Source organism: Oncorhynchus mykiss, chromosome 15, assembly GCF_057628025.1.
Source record: "Oncorhynchus mykiss isolate SJ-2025 chromosome 15, ASM5762802v1, whole genome shotgun sequence".
Lineage (NCBI taxonomy): Eukaryota > Metazoa > Chordata > Actinopteri > Salmoniformes > Salmonidae > Oncorhynchus > Oncorhynchus mykiss.
The window spans coordinates 72,599,214-72,624,410 of record NC_143036.1 but is presented as its reverse complement, the minus strand read 5'-3'; the positions used below and the strand labels follow the sequence as shown (position 1 = coordinate 72,624,410).

The 25,197-nt window shown below is 40.8% G+C and overlaps 1 long non-coding RNA gene across 1 annotated transcript; it reads right to left on the bottom strand.

The window, feature by feature from the left end:
• Nucleotides 1–1,900: 1,900 nt before the first annotated feature.
• Nucleotides 1,901–20,548, bottom strand: LOC149978176 (uncharacterized). Its single transcript, XR_016486902.1, has 5 exons — nucleotides 20,315–20,548; nucleotides 10,242–10,269; nucleotides 5,688–5,723; nucleotides 5,425–5,501; nucleotides 1,901–3,945 (listed from the first exon to the last, which is right to left on the bottom strand). It is a non-coding gene; the product is annotated as an uncharacterized LOC149978176 (long non-coding RNA).
• Between the last annotated feature and the right edge of the window lie 4,649 nt (nucleotides 20,549–25,197).

Below are 25,197 nucleotides of genomic sequence, written 5' to 3'. Positions count from 1 at the left end.
TAGTTACAGTTTCCAATGAGTTGATAGTTATGGTCTCCAAGGAGATGATAGTTATGGTCTCCAAGGAGTCGATAGTTACAGTCTCCAATGAGTTGATAGTTATGGTTTCCAAGGAGTCGATAGTTACGGTCTCCAATGAGTTGATCGTTATGGTCTCCAAGGAGCTGATAGTTACGGTCTCCAAGGAGTTGATAGTTATGGTCTCCAAGGAGCTGATAGTTACGGTCTCCGAGGAGCTGATAGTTACGGTCTCCAAGGAGTTGATAGTTACAGTCTCCAATGAGTTGATAGTTATGGTCTCCAAGGAGCTGATAGTTTTGGTCTCCAAGGAGTTGATAGTTATGGTCTCCAAGGAGTCGATAGTTACGGTCTCCAAGGAGTTGATAGTTACGGTCTCCAAGGAGTTGATAGTTATGGTCTCCAAGGAGTTGATAGTTATGGTCTCCAAGGAGTCGATAGTTACGGTCTCCAAGGAGTTGATAGTTACGGTCTCCAAGGAGTTGATAGTTATGGTCTCCAAGGAGTTGATAGTTATGGTCTCCAATGAGTTGATAGTTATGGTCTCCAAGGAGCTGATAGTTACGGTCTCCAAGGAGTTGATAGTTACGGTCTCCAAGGAGTTGATAGTTATGGTCTCCAAGGGGTCGATAGTTACAGTTTCCAATGAGTTGATAGTTATGGTCTCAAAGGAGATGATAGTTATGGTCTCCAAGGAGTCGATAGTTACAGTCTCCAATGAGTTGATAGTTATGGTTTCCAAGGAGTCGATAGTTACGGTCTCCAATGAGTTGATAGTTATGGTCTCCAAGGAGCTGATAGTTATGGTCTCCAAGGAGTTGATAGTTATGGTCTCCAAGGAGCTGATAGTTACGGTCTCCGAGGAGCTGATAGTTACGGTCTCCAAGGAGTTGATAGTTACAGTCTCCAATGAGTTAATAGTTATGGTCTCCAAGGAGCTGATAGTTATGGTCTCCAAGGAGCTGATAGTTACGGTCTCCAAGGAGTTGATAGTTACGGTCTCCAAGGAGTTGATAGTTACAGTCTCCAAGGAGTTGATAGTTACGGTCTCCAAGGAGTTGATAGTTACGGTCTCCAAGGAGCTGATAGTTACGGTCTCCGAGGAGCTGATAGTTACAGTCTCCGAGGAGTTGATAGTTACGGTCTCCGAGGAACTGATAGTTACGGTCTCCGAGGAGCTGATAGTTATGGTCTCCAAGGAGTTGATAGTTATGGTCTCCAAGGAGCTTATAGTTATGGTCTCCAAGGAGTTGATAGTTATGGTCTCCAAGGAGTCGATAGTTACGGTCTCCAATGAGTTGATAGTTATGGTCTCCAAGGAGCTGATAGTTATGGTCTCCAAGGAGTTGATAGTTATGGTCTCCAAGGAGTTGATAGTTATGGTATCCAAGGAGCTGATAGTTATGGTCTCCAAGGAGTTGATAGTTATGGTCTCCAAGGAGCTGATAGTTATGGTCTCCAATGAGTTGATAGTTATGGTCTCCAAGGAGCTGATAGTTATGGTCTCCAAGGAGTTGATAGTTATGGTCTCCAAGGAGTTGATAGTTATGGTCTCCAAGGAGCTGATAGTTATGGTCTCCAAGGAGTTGATAGTTATGGTCTCCAAGGAGCTGATAGTTATGGTCTCCAAGGAGTTGATAGTTATGGTCTCCGAGAAGCTGATAGTTGCGGTCTCCAAGGAGTCGATCTAAAACTAGTCTATAGTCATTTGAAACAAGTAAACTGTACATGAAGTGTAGGCTAGTCATACTGAGGCGATGAATGGTGAGGAATAGGCCTTTCAATTACACACAGAAAAAAACACACACAGAGACAGACACACAACACATGCATGCACACGTACAGAAATCATACGTGAAGACATATGCACACGAGCACACAATGCATTTCCATGAGATTTATTTAAGAATGTGGAAACTATGTTGTGAAAATATTTAACATGTTGGAATACATTCAAGAAAAGAAAACGTGGATGCTCCAAATACATATGCTACATATTGATGCTCCAAATACATATGCTACATATTGATGCTCCAAATACATATGCTACATATTGATGCTCCAAATACATATGCTACATATTGATGCTCCAAATACATATGCTACATATTGATGCTCCAAATACATATGCTACATATTGATGCTCCAAATACATATGCTACATATTGATGCTCCAAATACATATGCTACATATTGATGCTCCAAATACATATGCCTACATATTGATGCTCCAAATACATATGCTACATATTGATGCTCCAAATACATATGCTACATATTGATGCTCCAAATACATATGCTACATATTGATGCTACAAATACATATGCTACATATTGATGCTCCAAATACATATGCTACATATTGATGCTCCAAATACATATGCTACATATTGATGCTCCAAATACATATGCTACATATTGATGCTCCAAATACATATGCTACATATTGATGCTCCAAATACATATGCTACATATTGATGCTACAAATACATATGCTACATATTGATGCTCCAAATACATATGCTACATATTGATGCTCCAAATACATATGCTACATATTGATGCTCCAAATACATATGCTACATATTGATGCTCCAAATACATATGCTACATATTGATGCTCCAAATACATATGCTACATATTGATGCTCCAAATACATATGCTACATATTGATGCTCCAAATACATATGCTACATATTGATGCTACAAATACATATGCTACATATTGATGCTACAAATACATATGCTACATATTGATGCTCCAAATACATATGCTACATATTGATGCTACAAATACGTATGCTACATATTGATGCTCCAAATACATATGCTACATATTGATGCTCCAAATACATATGCTACATATTGATGCTCCAAATACATATGCTACATATTAATGCTCCAAATACATATGCTACATATTGATGCTACAAATACATATGCTACATATTGATGCTCCAAATACATATGCCTCATATTGATGCTCCAAATACATATGCTACATATTGATGCTCCAAATACATATGCTACATATTGATGCTCCAAATACATATGCTACATATTGATGCTCCAAATACATATGCTACATATTGATGCTCCAAATACATATGCTACATATTGATGCTCCAAATACATATGCCTACATATTGAGTGAAGAAAGATTCTTCTCTATTCGACCAATGATACAATGGGGAACATTTGATCCAGCTCCTATAGAGAGAATTTCTGAGAACTATTGACTCAGAGACAGAGAGAGAACATCAAGAAATATTTGAATAGGAGTTCTGAGAGAGGTCTTGTTTTGTTTCCTGGTATTGCTGAGATCTGAATAGGCCTATCTGATCCAGTCTGACATTTAGTTCTGAGTAGAAGGTTGTCTTGTCTCATGATCCTGAGTTGTGAATGCCGACTCCAACATCCGTGATGCCCTTTGACCTGGGTCGTGTTCATTAGGGTGCCTGTTTTCAAATTTTGTGTAACCCAAATGAAAACAAGTATTTCTTATTGGACAAGTACTTCTCCCTTTCACTTAGTTTTAGACTTTTTTCTTCTGTTTTGTGCCTATTAAATACAACGCTGATTCCTGAGCAGTCACATCCATGGTGAGCATATGACCCATTGTCTGATTACTCACCTTAGAAACTGATCCCAGTTCAGTTCCTATGGCGCGAGAGAGGGAGATGATTGGTCCCCCAGGGGTTCTACTGGGTCCCATGGAGCCAATCAGAGATCAAAGAGAACAATTGCTTCCTTCATTCTTGCTGACATCAACAACTCTCTCTCTGTAGTGGGTGTGAGAGTCCCAAAAGATGAACTTCTGAGATTTAGGCAGAGAGTTTAACATAGGATATTGACATCTGATATTGACATCGGGGCTGTTGACATCATACCTTTAGTGAAAGGTGTTTCAATGATGCTTCATTCATCTGTGGGGAGAAAAGAGAAAATGACTAGGACTTGACGTTGACACGCACGCACGCGCGCGCACACACACACACACACACACACACACACACACACACACACACACACACACACAGCTTCATTAAGGCTGTAAGCCCTAGCCTCCTTGAGGTGCTCATCACTTCTGCCAGTCCCTGGGGAGAGTGGCATTACCAATTACCTGCCACAGGATCCCAGTCTCCTCATTATAACACCCAAAGGGACGCATAAACACACACATGACCACACAAATGTGTACTCTCACGCCCGCACACACATACACAATTCAGTCCCAATCAAAATCCTATTTTCCCTAACCCCTAAACATAACCTGTTTTCTTACCCAAAAACCTAACCTTAAACATAACTCTAGCTCCTAACCCTAACCCATAACATAATTCTAACCCTAACACTAATTCTGACCTTAACCCTAAACTCCCTAGAAATAGCATTTGACCTTGTGGGGACTAACAAAATGTCCCCAGTTGGTCTGATTTTGGTTTGTTTACTATTCTTGTGGAGACTTCTGGTGTGTGTACACAAACACACACCTTCACTGTGTATAACCTGTATCTGTTGCATCAATATCACACACCACCAGATCACTAACACACCACCAGATTACTAACACACCACCAGATCACGCCCCCCCATCAGATCACTAACACACCACCAGATCACTAACACACCACCAGATCACCAACACACCACCAGATCACTCTGGCACCACCAGATCACTAACACACCACCAGATCACTAACACACCACCAGATCACTAACACACCAACAGATCACTAACACACCAACAGATCACTCTGGCACCACCAGATCACTAACACACCACCAGATCACTAACACACCACCAGATCACTCTGGCACCACCTGATCACTCCCGCCCCACCAGATCACTAACACACAACTAGATCACTAACCAGATCCCTAACACACCACCAGATCACTCTGGCACCACCAGATCCCTAACACACCACCAGATCCCTAACACACCACCAGATCCCTAACACACCACCAGATCACTCTGGCACCACCAGATCCCTAACACACCACCAGATCACTAACACACCACCAGATCACTCTGGCACCACCAGATCCCTAACACACCACCAGATCCCTAACACACCACCAGATCACTCTGGCACCACCAGATCCCTAACACACCACCAGATCACTCTGGCACCACCAGATCCCTAACACACAACCAGATCACTCCTACACCACCAGATCAGTTCCACAGCACCATATCCACATCCCTCTCTCTCAGAATGATCCAGAACTCTCTCATGCTTCCTCCTGACCTCTAAGGCCTGACAGGAAATTGAGAGTCTTTGTGTCTATAACGGAGGCTGAGAAACACATTGAGACGTGGACATCCTCTCAAACTCACATCAAAACCCAGCACATCTTGTGTAAGAACAATACTCAGCCTATCTCTGTATGACTGTTACCTTGGTGTGTTCCCATCTGGATAGGAGGCATAATGCTCAGGTCTGCTGGTAGTCCCACATACACACCTCCATAGTTCCTGAGAGAAGAGGACACACACACACACACACACACACACACACACAACCACACACACACACACACACACACACACACACACACACACACACACACACACAGATTGAGAAAGACAGATAGATAGACAGGTCTTGTTCACAGTGACCTTCAAGCAAACAAAGTCACACACACAGGTCATGTTACTCACATCCTTTTTTCTTCTTCTTGTGCAGACTCCTCTGTGCTGTAAATGACATCATCAGTCAGTAATAGTCAGTAACAATTCAGTCAGTCAGTAATAACTCAGTCAGTAATAACTCAGTCAGTAATACTTCAGTCAGTCAGTAATACTTCAGTCAGTCAGTAATACTTCAGTCAGTCAGTAATACTTCAGTCAGTCAGTCATAACTCACTCAGTCAGTCATAACTCATTCAGTCAGTCAAAACTCAGTCAGTCATAACTCAGTCAGTCAGTCATAACTCAGTCAGTCAGTCATAACTCAGCCAGTCAGTAATAACTCAGGCAGTCAGTAATAACTCAGGCAGTCAGTAATAACTCAGCCAGTCAGTAATAACTCAGCCAGTCAGTAATAACTCAGCCAGTCAGTAATAACTCAGCCAGTCAGTAATAACTCAGGCAGTCAGTAATAACTCAGGCAGTCATAACTCAGTCAGTCAGTCATAACTCAGTCAGTAATAACTCAGTCAGTTAGTCATAACTCAGTTAGTCAGTAATAACTCAGTCAGTAATAACTCAGGCAGTCAGTAATAACTCAGTCAGTCAGTCATAACTCAGTCAGTAAGTCATAACTCAGTCAGTTAGTCATAACTCAGCCAGTCAGTAATAAGTCAGTCAGTCAGTGATAAGTCAGCCAGTCAGTAATAACTCAGTCAGTCATAACTCAGTCAGTCATAACTCAGTCAGTCAGTCATAACTCAGTCAGTTAGTCATAACTCAGTCAGTCAGTAATAAGTCAGTCAGTCAGTAATAACTCAGTCAGTAATAACTCAGTCAGTCATAACTCAGTCAGTCAGTCATAACTCAGTCAGTCAGTCATAACTCAGCCAGTCAGTAATAACTCAGGCAGTCAGTAATAACTCAGGCAGTCAGTAATAACTCAGCCAGTCAGTAATAACTCAGCCAGTCAGTAATAACTCAGCCAGTCAGTAATAACTCAGCCAGTCAGTAATAACTCAGGCAGTCAGTAATAACTCAGGCAGTCATAACTCAGTCAGTCAGTCATAACTCAGTCAGTAATAACTCAGTCAGTTAGTCATAACTCAGTTAGTCAGTAATAACTCAGTCAGTAATAACTCAGGCAGTCAGTAATAACTCAGTCAGTCAGTCATAACTCAGTCAGTAAGTCATAACTCAGTCAGTTAGTCATAACTCAGCCAGTCAGTAATAAGTCAGTCAGTCAGTGATAAGTCAGCCAGTCAGTAATAACTCAGTCAGTCATAACTCAGTCAGTCATAACTCAGTCAGTCAGTCATAACTCAGTCAGTTAGTCATAACTCAGTCAGTCAGTAATAAGTCAGTCAGTCAGTAATAACTCAGTCAGTAATAACTCAGTCAGTCATAACTCAGTCAGTCAGTCATAACTCAGTCAGTCAGTAATAAGTCAGTCAGTCAGTAATAACTCAGTCAGTCATAACTCAGTCAGTCATAACTCAGTCAGTCATAACTCAGTCAGTCAGTCATAACTCAGTCAGTCATAACTCAGTCAGTTAGTCATAACTCAGTCAGTCATAACTCAGTCAGTCAGTCATAACTCAGTCAGAAATAACTCAGTCAGTCAGTAATAAGTCAGTCAGTCAGTAATAACTCAGTCAGTAATAACTCGGTCAGTCATAACTCGGTCAGTCATAACTCGGTCAGTCATAACTCGGTCAGTCATAACTCAGTCAGTCAGTAATAAGTCAGTCAGTCAGTAATAACTCAGTCAGTAAGTCATAACTCAGTCAGTCAGTAATAAGTCAGTCAGTCAGTAATGAGTCAGTCAGTAATAACTCAGTCAGTTAGTCATAACTCAGTCAGTCAGTAATAAGTCAGTCAGTCAGTAATAAGTCAGTCAGTAATAAATCAGCCAGTCAGTAATAAGTCAGTGATAAGTCAGTAATAAGTCAGTAATAAGTCAGTGATAAGTCCATCACCCCCGGGAGCTCTGACACACGGTCAAACACACGGTCACATCAGACAAAGGTTAATGAATGGCATGGCTAGTGATCAACTCAGGTCTGTCCAATATGTAAATGTGCGTGTTCATGGGTGTTCACCGTCAAGGGGTCTTTTCTCCACCAGAGACCTGTTTTGAAGCTCTGTAGCAGTGCCGAAACCAGTCTCATTGATGACCTGGCTATCATTATTTTCAGTCATTTAGCAGAGGCTGTTATCCAGAGCGACTTTCAGTCACACTTTTTTTTAACTTCGTACTGGTCCTCCGTGGGAATCGAACCCATACTCTCCCACAACCCTGGCATTGCAAGCACCATGCACTACCAACTGAGCCACATGGGACCCGCTAGGCTTGTTGAGAACTTGGCTTGCCTGTCAATATGTTTATCAGGCAGCTTGTTGAGAACTCTGCCTAACTGTCGATATGCTTATCAGGAAGTAGTCCACAGTATTTGACTAATGTCTGACTCATTAATTCTAGGAAATTGTGTTTTTCCTTTTATAGTTGAGAGGCAGGGCCCTGTGGGCAAGGTGAGGACTGAGTGTGAGTGAGACCGGATGGAGATGTTTGTGGTGCCTGGCTGGGATAAACAGAGCAGTGACGTGGAAGGTTCTTCACCTTTAATGAAAGAACATAACCTATTAGCTTACAACAACCACATATTCTCCACCTACAGCTGTCATACTGACAACAACAGCATATTCTCCATCTACAGCTGTCATACTGACAACAACCACATATTCTCCACCTACAGCTGTCATACTGACAACAACCGCATATTCTCCATCTACAGCTGTCATACTGACAACAACAGCACATTCTCCATCTACAGCTGTCATACTGACAACAACAGCATATTCTCCATCTACAGCTGTCATACTGACAACAACAGCACATTCTCCACCTACAGCTGTCATACTGACAACAACCAAATATTCTCCATCTACAGCTGTCATACTGACAACAACAGCACATTCTCCATCTACAGCTGTCATACTGACAACAACAGCATATTCTCCATCTACAGCTGTCATACTGACAAAAACCACATATTCTCCACCTACAGCTGTCATACTGACAACAACAGCACATTCTCCATCTACAGCTGTCATACTGACAACAACAGCACATTCTCCATCTACAGCTGTCATACTGACAACAACAGCACATTCTCCATCTACAGCTGTCATACTGACAACAACAGCACATTCTCCATCTACAGCTGTCATACTGACAACAACCACATATTCTCCACCTACAGCTGTCATACTGACAACAACAGCACATTCTCCACCTACAGCTGTCATACTGACAACAACAGCACATTCTCCATCTACAGCTGTCATACTGACAACAACAGCACATTCTCCACCTACAGCTGTCATGCTGACAACAACAGCATATTCTCCACCTACAGCTGTCATACTGACAACAACAGCACATTCTCCACCTACAGCTGTCATACTGACAACAACAGCACATTCTCCACCTACAGCTGTCATACTGACAACAACAGCATATTCTCCACCTACAGCTGTCATACTGACAACAACAGCACATTCTCCACCTACAGCTGTCATACTGACAACAACAGCATATTCTCCACCTACAGCTGTCATACTGACAACAGCACATTCTCCACCTACAGCTGTCATACTGACAACAACAGCACATTCTCCACCTGCAGCTGTCATACTGACAACAACCACATATTCTCCACCTACAGCTGTCATACTGACAACAACAGCACATTCTCCATCTACAGCTGTCATACTGACAACAACAGCACATTCTCCACCTACAGCTGTCATACTGACAACAACAGCACATTCTCCATCTACAGCTGTCATACTGACAACAACAGCACATTCTCCACCTACAGCTGTCATACTGACAACAACAGCATATTCTCCACCTACAGCTGTCATACTGACAACAGCACATTCTCCACCTACAGCTGTCATACTGACAACAACAGCACATTCTCCACCTGCAGCTGTCATACTGACAACAACCACATATTCTCCAACTACAGCTGTCATACTGACAACAACAGCACATTCTCCATCTACAGCTGTCATACTGACAACAACAGCACATTCTCCACCTACAGCTGTCATACTGACAACAACAGCACATTCTCCATCTACAGCTGTCATACTGACAACAACCACACATTCTCCACCTACAGCTGTCATACTGACAACAACAGCACATTCTCCATCTACAGCTGTCATACTGACAACAACAGCACATTCTCCACCTACAGCTGTCATACTGACAACAACAGCACATTCTCCATCTACAGCTGTCATACTGACAACAACAGCACATTCTCCATCTACAGCTGTCATACTAACAACAGCACATTCTCCATCTACAGCTGTCATACTGACAACAACAGCACATTCTCCATCTACAGCTGTCATACTGACAACAACAACAATAACAACACGGGCTCAATGCCGATTCCCCCTACTCCCCAAATAATGTGTACACTCGTTAGTGCTCCCTTAAGAATTGAAAAGCAGTGGATTAGTGAGAGAAATATGGGCTTGGGGCCAGAGAGAGACAACCATACTCACACTTCTTCTTTGGAGGCTTCAGCTGGACCTGTGAGAACAAAAGGTATATTCATTTAAGATGGTTGAACGGTCCTCTAATACAGGACTAGTAAAGGTATGTTAATACAGGACTAGTAAAGGTCTGTTAATACAGGACTAGTAAAGGTCTGTTAATACAGGACTAGTAATACAGGACTAGTAAAGGTCTGTTAATACAGGACTAGTAATACAGGACTAGTAAAGGTCTGTTAATACAGGACTAGTAATACAGGACTAGTAAAGGTCTGTTAATACAGGACTAGTAATACAGGACTAGTAAAGGTCTGTTAATACAGGACTAGTAAAGGTCTGTTAATACAGGACTAGTAATACAGGACTAGTAAAGGTCTGTTAATACAGGACTAGTAATACATGACTAGTAAAGGTCTGTTAATACAGGACTAGTAATACAGGACTAGTAAAGGTATGTTAATACAGGACTAGTAATACAGGACTAGTAAAGGTCTGTTAATACAGGACTAGTAATACAGGACTAGTAAAGGTCTGTTAATACAGGACTAGTAATACAGGACTAGTAAAGGTCTGTTAATACAGGACTAGCAAAGGCCTGTTAATACAGGACTAGTAAAGGCCTGTTAATACAGGACTAGTAATACAGGACTAGTAAAGGTCTGTTAATACAGGACTAGTAAAGGTCTGTTAATACAGGACTAGGAAATGTCTGTTAATACAGGACTAGTAAAGGTCTGTTAATACAGGACTAGTAAAGGTCTGTTAGTACAGGACTAGTAAAGGTCTGTTAATACAGGACTAGTAAAGGTCTGTTAATACAGGACTAATAAAGGTCTGTTAATACAGGACTAGTAAAGGTCTGTAAGTACAGGACTAGTAAAGGTCTGTTAATACAGGACTAGTAAAGGTCTGTTAATACAGGACTAATAAAGGTCTGTTAATACAGGACTAGTAAAGGTCTGTTAGTACAGGACTAGTAAAGGTCTGTTAATACAGGACTAGTAAAGGTCTGTTAATACAGGACTAATAAAGGTCTGTTAATACAGGACTAGTAAAGGTCTGTTAGTACAGGAATAGTAAAGGTCTGTTAATACAGGACTAGTAATACAGGACTAGTAAATATCTGTTAATACAGGACTAGTAAAGATCTGTTAATACAGGACTAGTAAAGATCTGTTAATACAGGACTAGTAAAGGTCTGTTAATACAGGACTAGTAAAGGTCTGTTAATACAGGACTAGTAAAGGTCTGTTAATACAGGACTAGTAAAGGTCTGTTAGTACAGGACTAGTAAAGGTCTGTTAATACAGGACTAGTAAAGGTCTGTTAGTACAGGACTAGAAAAGGTCTGTTAATACAGGACTAGTAAAGGTCTGTTAGTACAGGACTAGTAAAGGTCTGTTAATACAGGACTAGTAAAGGTCTGTTAATACAGGACTAGTAAAGGTATGTTAATACAGGACTAGTAAAGGTCTGTTAGTACAGGACTAGTAAAGGTCCTCTAATACAGGACTAGTAAAGGTCTGTTAATACAGGACTAGTAATACAGGACTAGTAAAGGTCTGTTAATACAGGACTAGTAAAGGTCTATTAATACAGGACTAGTAATACAGGACTAGTAAAGGTCCACTAATACAGGACTAGTAATACAAGACTAGTAAAGGCCTGTTAATACAGGACTAGTAAAGGCCCACTAATACAGGACTAGTAATACAGGACTAGTAAAGGTCTGTTAATACAGGACTAGTAAAGGTCTGTTAATACAGGACTAGTAAAGGTCTGTTAATACAGGACTAGAAAAGGTCTGTTAATACAGGACTAGTAAAGGCCTGTTAATACAGGACTAGTAAAGGTATGTTAATACAGGACTAATAAAGGTCTGTTAATACAGGACTAGTAAAGGTCTGTTAATACAGGACTAGTAAAGGTATGTTAATACAGGACTAGTAATACAGGACTAGTAAAGGTCTGTTAATACAGGACTAGTAAAGGCCTGTTAATACAGGACTAGTAAAGGTCTGTTAATACAGGACTAGTAACACAGGACTAGTAAAGATCTGTTAATACAGGCCTAGTAAAGATCTGTTAATACAGGACTAGTAAAGATCTGTTAATACAGGACTAGTAAAGGTCTGTTAATACAGGACTAGTAAAGGTCTGTTAATACAGGACTAGTAAAGGTCTGTTAATACAGGACTAGTAATACAGGACTAATAAAGGTCTGTTAATACAGGACTAGTAAAGGTCTGTTAATACAGGACTAGTAAAGGTCTGTTAATACAGGACTAGTAAAGGTCTGTTAATACAGGACTAGTAAAGGTCTGTTAATACAGGACTAATAAAGGTCTGTTAATACAGGACTAGTAAAGGTCTGTTAATACAGGACTAGTAATACAGGACTAATAAAGGTCTGTTAATACAGGACTAGTAAAGGCCTGTTAATACAGGACTAGTAAAGGTCTGTTAATACAGGACTAGTATCGGTATGTTAATACAGGACTAGTAATACAGGACTAGTAAAGGTCTGTTAATACAGGACTAGTAAAGGTCTGTTAATACAGGACTAGTAATACAGGACTAATAAAGGTCTGTTAATACAGGACTAGTAAAGGTCTGTTAATACAGGACTAGTAAAGGTCTGTTAATACAGGACTAGTAATACAGGACTAGTAAAGGTCTGTTAATACAGGACTAGTAATACAGGAATAGTAAAGGTCTGTTAATACAGGACTAGTAAAGGTATGTTAATACAGGACTAGTAATACAGGACTAGTAAAGGTCTGTTAATACAGGACTAGTAAAGGTCTGTTAATACAGGACTAGTAAAGGTCTGTTAATACAGGACTAGTAATACAGGACAAGTAAAGATCTGTTCATACAGGACAAGTAAAGGTCTGTTAATACAGGACTAGTAAAGGTATGTTAATACAGGACTAGTAAAGGTCTGTTAATACAGGACTAGTAATACAGGAATAGTAAAGGTCTGTTAATAAAGGACTAGTAATACAGGACTAGTAATACAGGACTAGTAATACAGGACTAGTAACGGTATGTTAATACAGGACGAGTAAAGGTATGTTAATACAGGACTAGTAATACAGGACTAGTAAAGGTCTGTTAATACAGGACTAGTAAAGGTATGTTAATACAGGACTAGTAAAGGTCTGTTAATACAGGACTAGTAAAGGTCTGTTAATACAGGACTAGTAAAGGTCTGTTAATACAGGACTAGTAAAGGTCTGTTAATACAGGACTAGTAAAGGCCTGTTAATACAGGACTAGTAAAGGTCTGTTAATACAGGACCAGTAATACAGGACTAGTAATACAGAACTAGTAATACAGTACTAGTAAAGGTCTGTTAATACAGGACTAGTAAAGGTCTGTTAATACAGGACTAGTAATACAGGACTAGTAATACAGGACTAGTAATACAGGACTTGTAAAGGTCTGTTAATGCAGGACTAGTAAAGGTCTGTTAATACAGGACTAGTAAAGGTCTGTTAATACAGGACTAGTAATACAGGACTAGTAAAGGTCTGTTAATACAGGACTAGTAAAGGTCTGTTAACACAGGACTAGTAATACAGGACTAGTAATACAGGACTAGTAATACAGGACTAGTAAAGGTATGTTAATACAGGACTAGTAAAGGTATGTTAATACAGGACTAGTAAAGGTCTGTTAATACAGGACTAGTAAAGGTCTGTTAATACAGGACTAGTAATACAGGACTAGTAAAGGTCTGTTAATGCAGGACTAGTAAAGGTATGTTAATACAGGACTAGTAAAGGTCTGTTAATACAGGACTAGTAAAGGTCTGTTAATGCAGGACTAGTAAAGGTCTGTTAATACAGGACTAGTAAAGGTCTGTTAACACAGGACTAGTAATACAGGACTAGTAATACAGGACTAGTAATACAGGACTAGTAATACAGGACTAGTAAAGGTCTGTTAATACAGGACTAGTAAAGGTATGTTAATACAGGACTAGTAAAGGTCTGTTAATACAGGACTAGTAATACAGGACTAGTAATACAGGACTAGTAAAGGTCTGTTAACACAGGACTAGTAATACAGGACTAGTAATACAGGACTAGTAATACAGGACTAGTAAAGGTCTGTTAATACAGGACTAGTAAAGGTCTGTTAATACAGGACTAGTAAAGGTCTGTTAATACAGGACTAGTAAAGGTCTGTTAATACAGGACTAGTAAAGGCCTGTTAATACAGGACTATTAATACAGGACTAGTAAAGATCTGTTAATACAGGACTAGTAATACAGGACTAGTAATACAGGACTAGTAAAGGTCTGTTAATGCAGGACTAGTAAAGGTCTGTTAATACAGGACTAGTAAAGGTCTGTTAACACAGGACTAGTAATACAGGACTAGTAATACAGGACTAGTAATACAGGACTAGTAAAGGTCTGTTAATACAGGACTAGTAAAGGTATGTTAATACAGGACTAGTAAAGGTCTGTTAATACAGGACTAGTAAAAATCTGTTAATACAGGACTAGTACAGGTCTGTTAATACAGGACTAGTAAAGGTCTGTTAATACAGGACTAGTAAAGGTCTGTTAATACAGGACTAGTAATACAGGACTAGTAATACAGGACTAGTAATACAGGACTAGTAAAGGTCTGTTAATACAGGACTAGTAAAGGTCTGTTAATACAGGACTAGTAATACAGGACTAGTAAAGGTCTGTTAATGCAGGACTAGTAAAGGTATGTTAATACAGGACTAGTAAAGGTCTGTTAATACAGGACTAGTAAAGGTCTGTTAATACAGGACTAGTAAAGGTCTGTTAATACAGGACTAGTAATACAGGACTAGTAAAGGTCTGTTAATACAGGACTAGTAAAGGTCTGTTAACACAGGACTAGTAATACAGGACTAGTAATACAGGACTAGTAATACAGGACTAGTAAAGGTCTGTTAATACAGGACTAGTAAAAGTCTGTTAATACAGGACTAGTAAAGGTCTGTTAATACAGGACTAGTAAAGGTCTGTTAATACAGGACTAGTAAAGGTCTGTTAATACAGGACTAGTAAAGATCTGTTAATACAGGACTAGTAATACAGGACTAGTAATACAGGACTAGTAAAGGCCTGATAATACAGGAGTAGTAATACAAGACTAGTAAAGGTCTGTTAATACAGGACTAGTAAAGGTATGTTAATACAGGACTAGTAATACAGGACTAGTAATACAGGACTAGTAATACAGGACTAATAAAGGTCTGTTAATACAGGACTAGTAAAGGTCTGTTAATACAGGACTAGTAAAGGTCTGTTAATACAGGACTAGTAAAGGTCTGTTAATACAGGACTAGTAATACAGGACTAGTAATACAGGACTAGTAAAGGTCTGTTAATACAGGACTAGTAAAGGTCTGTTAATACAGGACTAGTAAAGGTCTGTTAATACAGGACTAGTAAAGGTATGTTAGTACAGGACTAGTAAATTTCTATTAATACAGAACTAGTAAAGGTCTGTTAATACAGGACTAGTAATACAGGACTAGTAAAGGTCTGTTAATACAGGACTAGTAAAGGTCTGTTAATACAGGACTAGTAAAGGTCTGTTAATACAGGACTAGGAAAGGTCTGTTAATACTAGACTAGTAAAGGTCTGTTAATACAGGACTAGTAAAGGTCTGTTAATACAGGACTAGTAAAGGCCTGTTAATACAGGACTAGTAATACAGGACTAGTAAAGGTCTGTTAATACAGGACTAGTAAAGGTCTGTTAATACAGGACTAGTAAAGGTCTGTTAATACAGGACTAGTAAAGGTCTGTTAATACAGGACTAGTAAAGGTCTGTTAGTACAGGACTAGTAAAGGTCTGTTAATACAGGACTAGTAAAGGTCTGTTAATACAGGACTAGTAAAGGTCTGTTAATACAGGACTAGTAAAGGCCTGTTAATACAGGACTAGTAATACAGGACTAGTAAAGGTCTGTTAATACAGGACTAGTAAAGGTATGTTATTACAGGACTAGTAAAGGTCTGTTAATACAGGACAAGTAAAGGTCTGTTAATACAGGACTAGTAAAGGTCTGTTAATACAGGACTAGTAATACAGGACTAGTAAAGGTCTGTTAATACAGGACTAGTAATACAGGACTAGTAAAGGTGTGTGTTACAGACGTCGATACTTTGTGATTTTTTAAACTAAATGTATTTGAATGTTTACCTATTTTTGTAACTTGAGTCTGATAATTATCTGTACAAAACAATCTGATAATGCTTGTGGAATATAAAAAATCTTGCTTGATATATGTTTTCCAGTTTCTTGAAATACTTTGCAAATTCAACTTATTTCTATATGAAAACTGACATGGTTTACTCATTCCATTTCCGTTTTAGTAGACACTCATCCAGAGTAACTTACAGTGGTGAGTGCATACATTTTCATACTTTCTCGTACTGGTCTCCCGTGGGAAACAAACCCACAATCATATTATTGCAAGTACCATGCTCTACCAACTGAGCCAAATCATCACAGGGGGTGCTGCAGCACACTCAGTACCCCTACTTCCCACGGCTATGCCTAAATCTACCTACCTTCACCTATAGTGCCTTCGGAATGTATTCACACCCCTTAACCTTTTCCACATTTTGTTGTGCTACAGCCTGAATGTAAAATGGATTCAATTGAGATTTATTTTGTCACTGACCTACAAGGTGTTGTGTTAAGGACCAATCCAATACAACACATTGCTGAGTATTTTCAAGCATAGTGGTGGCTGCATCATGTTATGGGTATGCTTGTAATCGTTAAGGACTGGGGAGTTTTTCAGGATAAAAAAGAAAAGGAATGGGCCTCCTGAGTGGCTCAGAGGTGTAAGGCACTTCATCACAGTGCTTGAGGCGTCACTACAGACCCGGCTTTGATCCCAGGCTGTGTCACAACCGGCCATGACCGGGAGTCCCATAGGGAGGTGCACAACTGGCCCAGCGTTGTCCGGGTCAGGGGAGGGTTTGGTCGGGGGGGATTTACTTGGCTCTTCGCGCTCTAGTGTGCTCTGGTGGTGGGCCGGGCGCCTGCAGGCTGACTCCGGTCATGAGTTGAATAGTGTTTCCTCCGACACATTGGTGCGGCTGGCTTTCGGGTTAAGCAGGTGGGTGTCAAGAAGCGTGGTTTGGCGGTCATGTTTTGGAGGACTCATGACTTGACCTTCGCCTCTCCTGAGCCCGTTGGGGAGTTGCAGCTATGAGAGAAAATAGCAATGGATATTGCTCTGTGTCTGTCTCTGTGTCTGTCTCTCTCTGTGTGTGTGTGTGTGTGTGTGTTGTGTGTTGTGTGTGTGTGTGTGTGTGTGTGTGTGTGTGTGTGTGTGTGTGTGTGTGTGTGTGTGTGTGTGTGTGTGTGTGTGTGTGTGTGTGAAATCTCTCCCATCCACTGTTTTATAAAGAAAAGGCAGAGAAACAGAGAAGCCTTGACTGCTTTCAGTGTTCATGAGCTTGGCCATTGTCCCATTGTGAGTGCTGTTGAAAGCATCTTGTCCCTGAGTCACCTATCGATTCTGTACTCAGGCTGTCATCAGAGTACCACTCTCCTCAGTCATAACATATATATCTGGTCAGGTAGTCATCAGAGTACCACTCTCCTCAGTCATAACAGATATATCTGGTCAGGTAGTCATCAGAGCACCACTCTCCTCAGTCATAACAGATATATCTGGTCAGGTAGTCATCAGAGTACCACTCTCCCCAGTCATAACAGATATATCTGGTCAGGTAGTCATCAGAGTACCACTCTCCCCAGTCATAACAGATATATCTGGTCAGGTAGTCATCAGAGCACCACTCTCCTCAGTCATAACAGATATATCTGGTCAGGTAGTCATCAGAGTACCACTCTCCCCAGTCATAACAGATATATCTGGTCAGGTAGTCATCAGAGCACCACTCTCCTCAGTCATAACAGATATATCTGGTCAGGTAGTCATCAGAGTACCACTCTCCTCAGTCATAACAGATATATCTGGTCAGGTAGTCATCAGAGTACCACTCTCCCCAGTCATAACAGAATAATCTGGTCAGGTAGTCATCAGAGTACCACTCTCCCCAGTCATAACAGATATATCTGGTCAGGTAGTCATCAGAGCACCACTCTCCTCAGTCATAACAGATATATCTGGTCAGGTAGTCATCAGAGTACCACTCTCCCCAGTCATAACAGATATATCTGGTCAGGTAGTCATCAGAGTACCACTCTCCCCAGTCATAACAGATATATCTGGTCAGGCTGTCATCAGAGCACCACTCTCTCCAGTCATAACAGATATATCCGGTCAGGTAGTCATCAGAGCACCACTCTCTCCAGTCATAACAGATATATCTGGTCAGGTAGTCATCAGAGCACCACTCTCCCCAGTCATAACAGATATATCTGGTCAGGTAGTCATCAGAGTACCACTCTCCCCAGTCATAACAGATATATCTGGTCAGGTAGTCATCAGAGCACCACTCCCCCCATCTGGTCAGGTAGTCATCAGAGCACCACTCTCCTCAGTCATAACAGATATATCTGGTCAGGTAGTCATCAGAATACCACTCTCCCCAGTCATAACAGATATATCTGGTCAGGTAGTCATCAGAGCACCACTCTCTCCAGTCATAACAGATATATCTGGTCAGGTAGTCATCAGAGCACCACTCTCCTCAGTCATAACAGATATATCTGGTCAGGTAGTCATCAGAGTACCACTCTCCCCAGTCATAACAGATATATCTGGTCAGGTAGTCATCAGAGCACCACTCTCCTCAGTCATAACAGATATATCTGGTCAGGTAGTCATCAGAGTACCACTCTCCTCAGTCATAACAGATATATCTGGTCAGGTAGTCATCAGAGCACCACTCTCCCCAGTCATAAGAGCTATAGCTGGAGACTAACAGATACTGTGATAGATCAAATCAGATCACGAGCGCACACACACACACACACCACACACACACACACACACACACACAAAAAAGGAGGAAACAGCTGATACTAGTGGTCTACTGTTAGTCAAGGTAAACAAGTCATATCCTCAACCTCAGCTATACTAGTGGTCTACTGTTAGTCAAGGTAAACAAGTCATATCCTCAACCTCAGCTATACTAGTGGTCTACTGTTAGTCAAGGTAAACAAGCCATATGATGGTGTTGTTCGTGTGACAGTTGATAATATGTTAACTGTAGTAGATGTTAACCAGTACATCAGTAGGACATGGTGTCTGTCTATGGTACTCTCGTTACCTGTTGATTTTCACTAGTATCCATTTTCCATACACAACATTACATGTTCAATTAGAGGTTGAAAATGCCTTCTATTGAACATCAAACCCAAGGCACATTGGCCAAACATATTGAATATAACAGACTAACATAGAACATCTGCTTTCATGAGGGTTTCTCTTTTCATAATGATCATGTCAGGGGAAAGCCTTTCAAGGGTAATGTCTATTGGCTTTGATTTCTGAAATTCTCTCTCTCCCTCAGTGTTGACGCATCAATGATATCAAGACTGCTGCTTGGATTCAAACTGACAGTGTGTCTGATTCAACTAGTTTAGCTTCAGATCAACACACACACTCACACACGCCAGGCAAGCATGCACACACGGTTGCACTTGAATGAGCGAGCGCATACACACACACACAAACAAACAAACAAACACACACAGAAATCATTGCCCACAGACTGTACACAGAAGGTTCTTCTGTACCCTACATCTCTATTCATATAAAACTCCATAACTCTCCATAATTATAAATCCCTGTTTCCACAACTCTCTATTGTAAAACCCTGTTTCCAAAACTCTCTATTGTAAAACCCTGTTTCCACAGCTCTCTATTGTAAAGCCCTGTTTCCAAAACTCTCTATTGTAAAACCCTGTTTCCACAACTCTCTATTGTAAATTCTGTTTCCACAACTCTCTATTGTAAATCCCTGTTTCCACAACTTGATATTGTAATTCCCTGTTTCCACAACTCTCTATTGTAAATTCTGTTTCCACAACTCTCTATTGTAAACCATGTTTCCACAACTTTATATTATAGATCGATGGCACACTCACCTCCTCCAGCCGTGCTGGTCGTTGAGGAATATCCACAACCCATCTCACATCCACACTGACCTGACAAGGTGAAAAAGGGAGTCACGGAGAGAGAGAAGAAGTGGAGAAGAGGGGAAGAGGGGGACAGTAGTAGTGGAGAGAAGAGGTGGAGAGGGGGACAGTAGTAGTGCGGTCTTTGGTTTGCTGCTGCTGTCTCTCTCTGTGGTGCTCTCTGAGTGTCTCCACTGTGAGACTGAAGCAGCATGTTAGGATTGGGGGAGGAAACTTAAAGAGAGGGGAGGAGGAGAGAGCGAGGGAGGAAGAGAGAGGTTAACTGTTGTAACACTGTGTGAGAGAGAGAGAGAGAGAGAGAGAGAGAGAGAGAGAGAGAGAGAGAGCGAGCGAGCGAGGGAGGGAGGAAGAGGGAGGTTAACTGTTGTAACACTGTGTGTGTGTGTGTGAGAGAGAGAGAGAAAGAGAAAGAGAGGAAGAGAGAGGTTAACTGTTGTAACACTGTGAGAGAGAGAGAGAGAGAGAGAGAGAGAGAGAGAGAGAGAGAGAGAGAGAGAGAGAGAGAGAGAGAGAGAGAGAGAGAGAGAGAGAGAGAGAGAGAGAGAGAGAGAGAGAGAGAGAGAGAGAGAGAGAGAGGGGGCAATGGGGAGAGTGGGTATATTCCTCTCCCTGGTGGGGTTGCCCAGGTAACAAGGAGTGGGCATGTCAGGGAGGGGGCTCAGCCAATGAGAGGGCTGTGTGTGTGTGTGTGTGTGTGTGTGTGTGTTTCCTTGTTCTCTACTTCCGTCTTGAGACAACCAGCCCGTTGAAGCAATTGAATCAATCTATTTCAACCTAATCAAAAATCTCAACACACCAAAAGCTTACTTGCAAGGAATAACTGTCTTCAAAGGACTACATCCACATCTGTACAGGTCCGATGGCCATATAATCTTACTGAACCGGGCTACATCCACATCTGTACAGGTCCGATGGCCATATAACCTTACTGAACCGGACTACATCCACATCTGTACAGGTCCGATGGCCATATAACCTTACTGAACCGGGCTACATCCACATCTGTACAGGTCCGATGGCCATATAACCTTACTGAACCGGGCTACATCCACATCTGTACAGGTCTGATGGCCATATAACCTTACTGAACCGGACTACATCCACATCTGTACAGGTCTGATGGCCATATAACCTTACTGAACCGGGCTACATCCACATCTGTACAGGTCCGATGGCCATATAATCTTACTGAACCGGGCTACATCGTCAACATAATCTTACTGAACCGTGCTATATCACCAATATAATCTTACTGAACCGTGCTATATCACCAATATAATCTTACTGAACCGTGCTATATCACCAATATAATCTTACTGAACCGTGCTATATCACCAATATAATCTTACTGAACCGTGCTATATCACCAATATAATCTTACTGAACCGTGCTATATCACCAATATAATCTTACTGAACCGTGCTATATCACCAATAATCTTACTGAACCGTGCTATATCATCAATATAATCTCACTGAACCGTGCTACATCATCAATATAATCTTACTGAACTGTGCTACATCATCAATATAATCTTACTGAACCGTGCTATATCATCAATATAATCTTACTGAACCGTGCTATATCACCAATATAATCTTACTGAACCGTGCTATATCACCAATATAATCTTACTGAACCGTGCTATATCACCAATATAATCTTACTGAACCGTGCTATATCACCAATATAATCTTACTGAACCGTGCTATATCACCAATATAATCTTACTGAACCGTGCTATATCACCAATATAATCTTACTGAACCGTGCTATATCACCAATATAATCTCACTGAACCGTGCTATATCATCAATATAATCTCACTGAACCGTGCTACATCATCAATATAATCTTACTGAACTGTGCTACATCATCAATATAATCTTACTGAACCGTGCTATATCATCAATATAATCTTACTGAACCGTGCTATATCACCAATATAATCTTACTGAACCGTGCTATATCATCAATATAATCTCACTGAACCGTGCTACATCATCAATAAAATCTTACTGAACCGTGCTACATCATCAATATAATCTTACTGAACCGTGCTATATCATCAATATAATCTTACTGAACCGTGCTATATCATCAATATAATCTTACTGAACCGTGCTATATCATCAATATAATCTTACTGAACCGTGCTACATCATCAATATAATCTTACTGAACCGTGCTACATCGTCAATATAATCTTACTGAACCGTGCTATATCATCAATATAATCTTACTGAACCGTGCTATATCATCAATATAATCTTACTGAACCGTGCTATATCATCAATATAATCTTACTGAACCGTGCTATATCACCAATATAATCTTACTGAACCGTGCTATATCACCAATATAATCTTACTGAACCGTGCTATATCACCAATATAATCTTACTGAACCGTGCTATATCACCAATATAATCTTACTGAACCGTGCTATATCACCAATAATCTTACTGAACCGTGCTATATCATCAATATAATCTCACTGAACCGTGCTACATCATCAATATAATCTTACTGAACTGTGCTACATCATCAATATAATCTTACTGAACCGTGCTATATCATCAATATAATCTTACTGAACCGTGCTATATCACCAATATAATCTTACTGAACCGTGCTATATCACCAATATAATCTTACTGAACCGTGCTATATCACCAATATAATCTTACTGAACCGTGCTATATCACCAATATAATCTTACTGAACCGTGCTATATCACCAATATAATCTTACTGAACCGTGCTATATCACCAATATAATCTTACTGAACCGTGCTATATCACCAATATAATCTTACTGAACCGTGCTATATCATCAATATAATCTCACTGAACCGTGCTACATCATCAATATAATCTTACTGAACTGTGCTACATCATCAATATAATCTTACTGAACCGTGCTATATCATCAATATAATCTTACTGAACCGTGCTATATCACCAATATAATCTTACTGAACCGTGCTATATCATCAATATAATCTCACTGAACCGTGCTACATCATCAATAAAATCTTACTGAACCGTGCTACATCATCAATATAATCTTACTGAACCGTGCTATATCATCAATATAATCTTACTGAACCGTGCTATATCATCAATATAATCTTACTGAACCGTGCTACATCATCAATATAATCTTACTGAACCGTGCTACATCGTCAATATAATCTTACTGAACCGTGCTATATCATCAATATAATCTTACTGAACCGTGCTATATCATCAATATAATCTTACTGAACCGTGCTATATCATCAATATAATCTTACTGAACCGTGCTATATCATCAATATAATCTTACTGAACCGTGCTACATCATCAATATAATCTTACTGAACCGTGCTACATCGTCAATATAATCTTACTGAACCGTGCTATATCATCAATATAATCTTACTGAACCGTGCTATATCATCAATATAATCTTACTGAACCGTGCTACATCATCAATATAATCTTACTGAACCGTGCTATATCATCAATATAATTTTACTGAACCGTGCTATATCATCAATATAATATCAAATCAAATCTTATTTGTCACATGCACTAAATACAACAGGTGTAGACCAATGCTTACTTACAAGTCCTTTACAAACAATGCAATTTTAAGAAAAATACCACAAAAAAATAAACTTAACAAATAATTAAAGAGCAGCAGTAAAATAACAATAGCGAGGCTATATACAGGGGGTACCGGTAATATGTATATGTAGGTAGAGTTATTAAAGTGACTATGCATAGATAATAACAGAGAGTAGCAGCAGTGTAAAAGAGAGGGGGGGGGGGCAATGCAAATAGTCTGGGTAGCCATTTCATTAGATGTTCAGGAGTCTTATGGCTTAGGGGTAAAAGCTGTTAGAAGCCTCTTTGACCTTGACTTGGCGCTCCGGTACCGCTTGCCGTTGGGTAGCAGAAAGAACAGTCTATGACTAGGGTGGCTGGAGTCTGGCAATTTTTACGTCCTTCCTCCGGCCTGGTATAGAGGTCCTGGATGGCAGGAAGCTTGGCCCCAATGATGTACTGGGCCGCATGCACTACCCTCTGTAGTGCCTTGTGGTCGGAGGCCGAGCAGTTGCCATACCAGGCAGTGATGCAACCTGTCAGGATGCTCTCAATGGTGCAGCTGTAGAACCTTTTGAGGATCTGCGGACCCATGCCAAATCCTTTGTCCCCTGAGGGGTAAAAAGGTTTTGTCATGCCCTCTTCACGATGGTCTTGGTGTGCTTGGACCATGTTAGTTTGTTGGTGATGTGGACACCAAGGAACTTGAAGCTCTCAACCTGCTCCACTACAGCCCTGTCCATGAGAATGGTCCTCCTTTCCCTGTAGTCCACAATTATCTCCTGTGTCTTGATCACGTTGAGGGAGAGGTTGTTGTCCTTACGCCACATGGCCAGGTCTCTGACCTCCTCCCTATCAGCTGTCTCATCATTGTTGGTCAACTTAATGATGGTGTTGGAGTCGTGCCTGGCTGTGCAGTTATGAGTGAGCAGGGAGTGCAGGAGGGGACTGAGCATGCGCCCCTGAGGGGCTCCCGTGTTGAGGATCAGCATGGCGGATGTGTTGTTACCTACCCATACCACCTGGGGGTGGCCCGTCAGGAAGTCCAGGATCCAGTTGCAGAGGGAGGTGATCAGTCCCAGGCTCCATAGCTTAGTGATGAGCTTTGAGGGCACTATGGTGTTGAACGCTGAGCTGTAGTTAACGAATAGCATTCTCACATAGGTGTTCCTTTTGTCCAGGTATGACAGGGCAGTGGAGAGTACAATAGAGATTGCATCATTGGTGGCCTCCCGAGTGG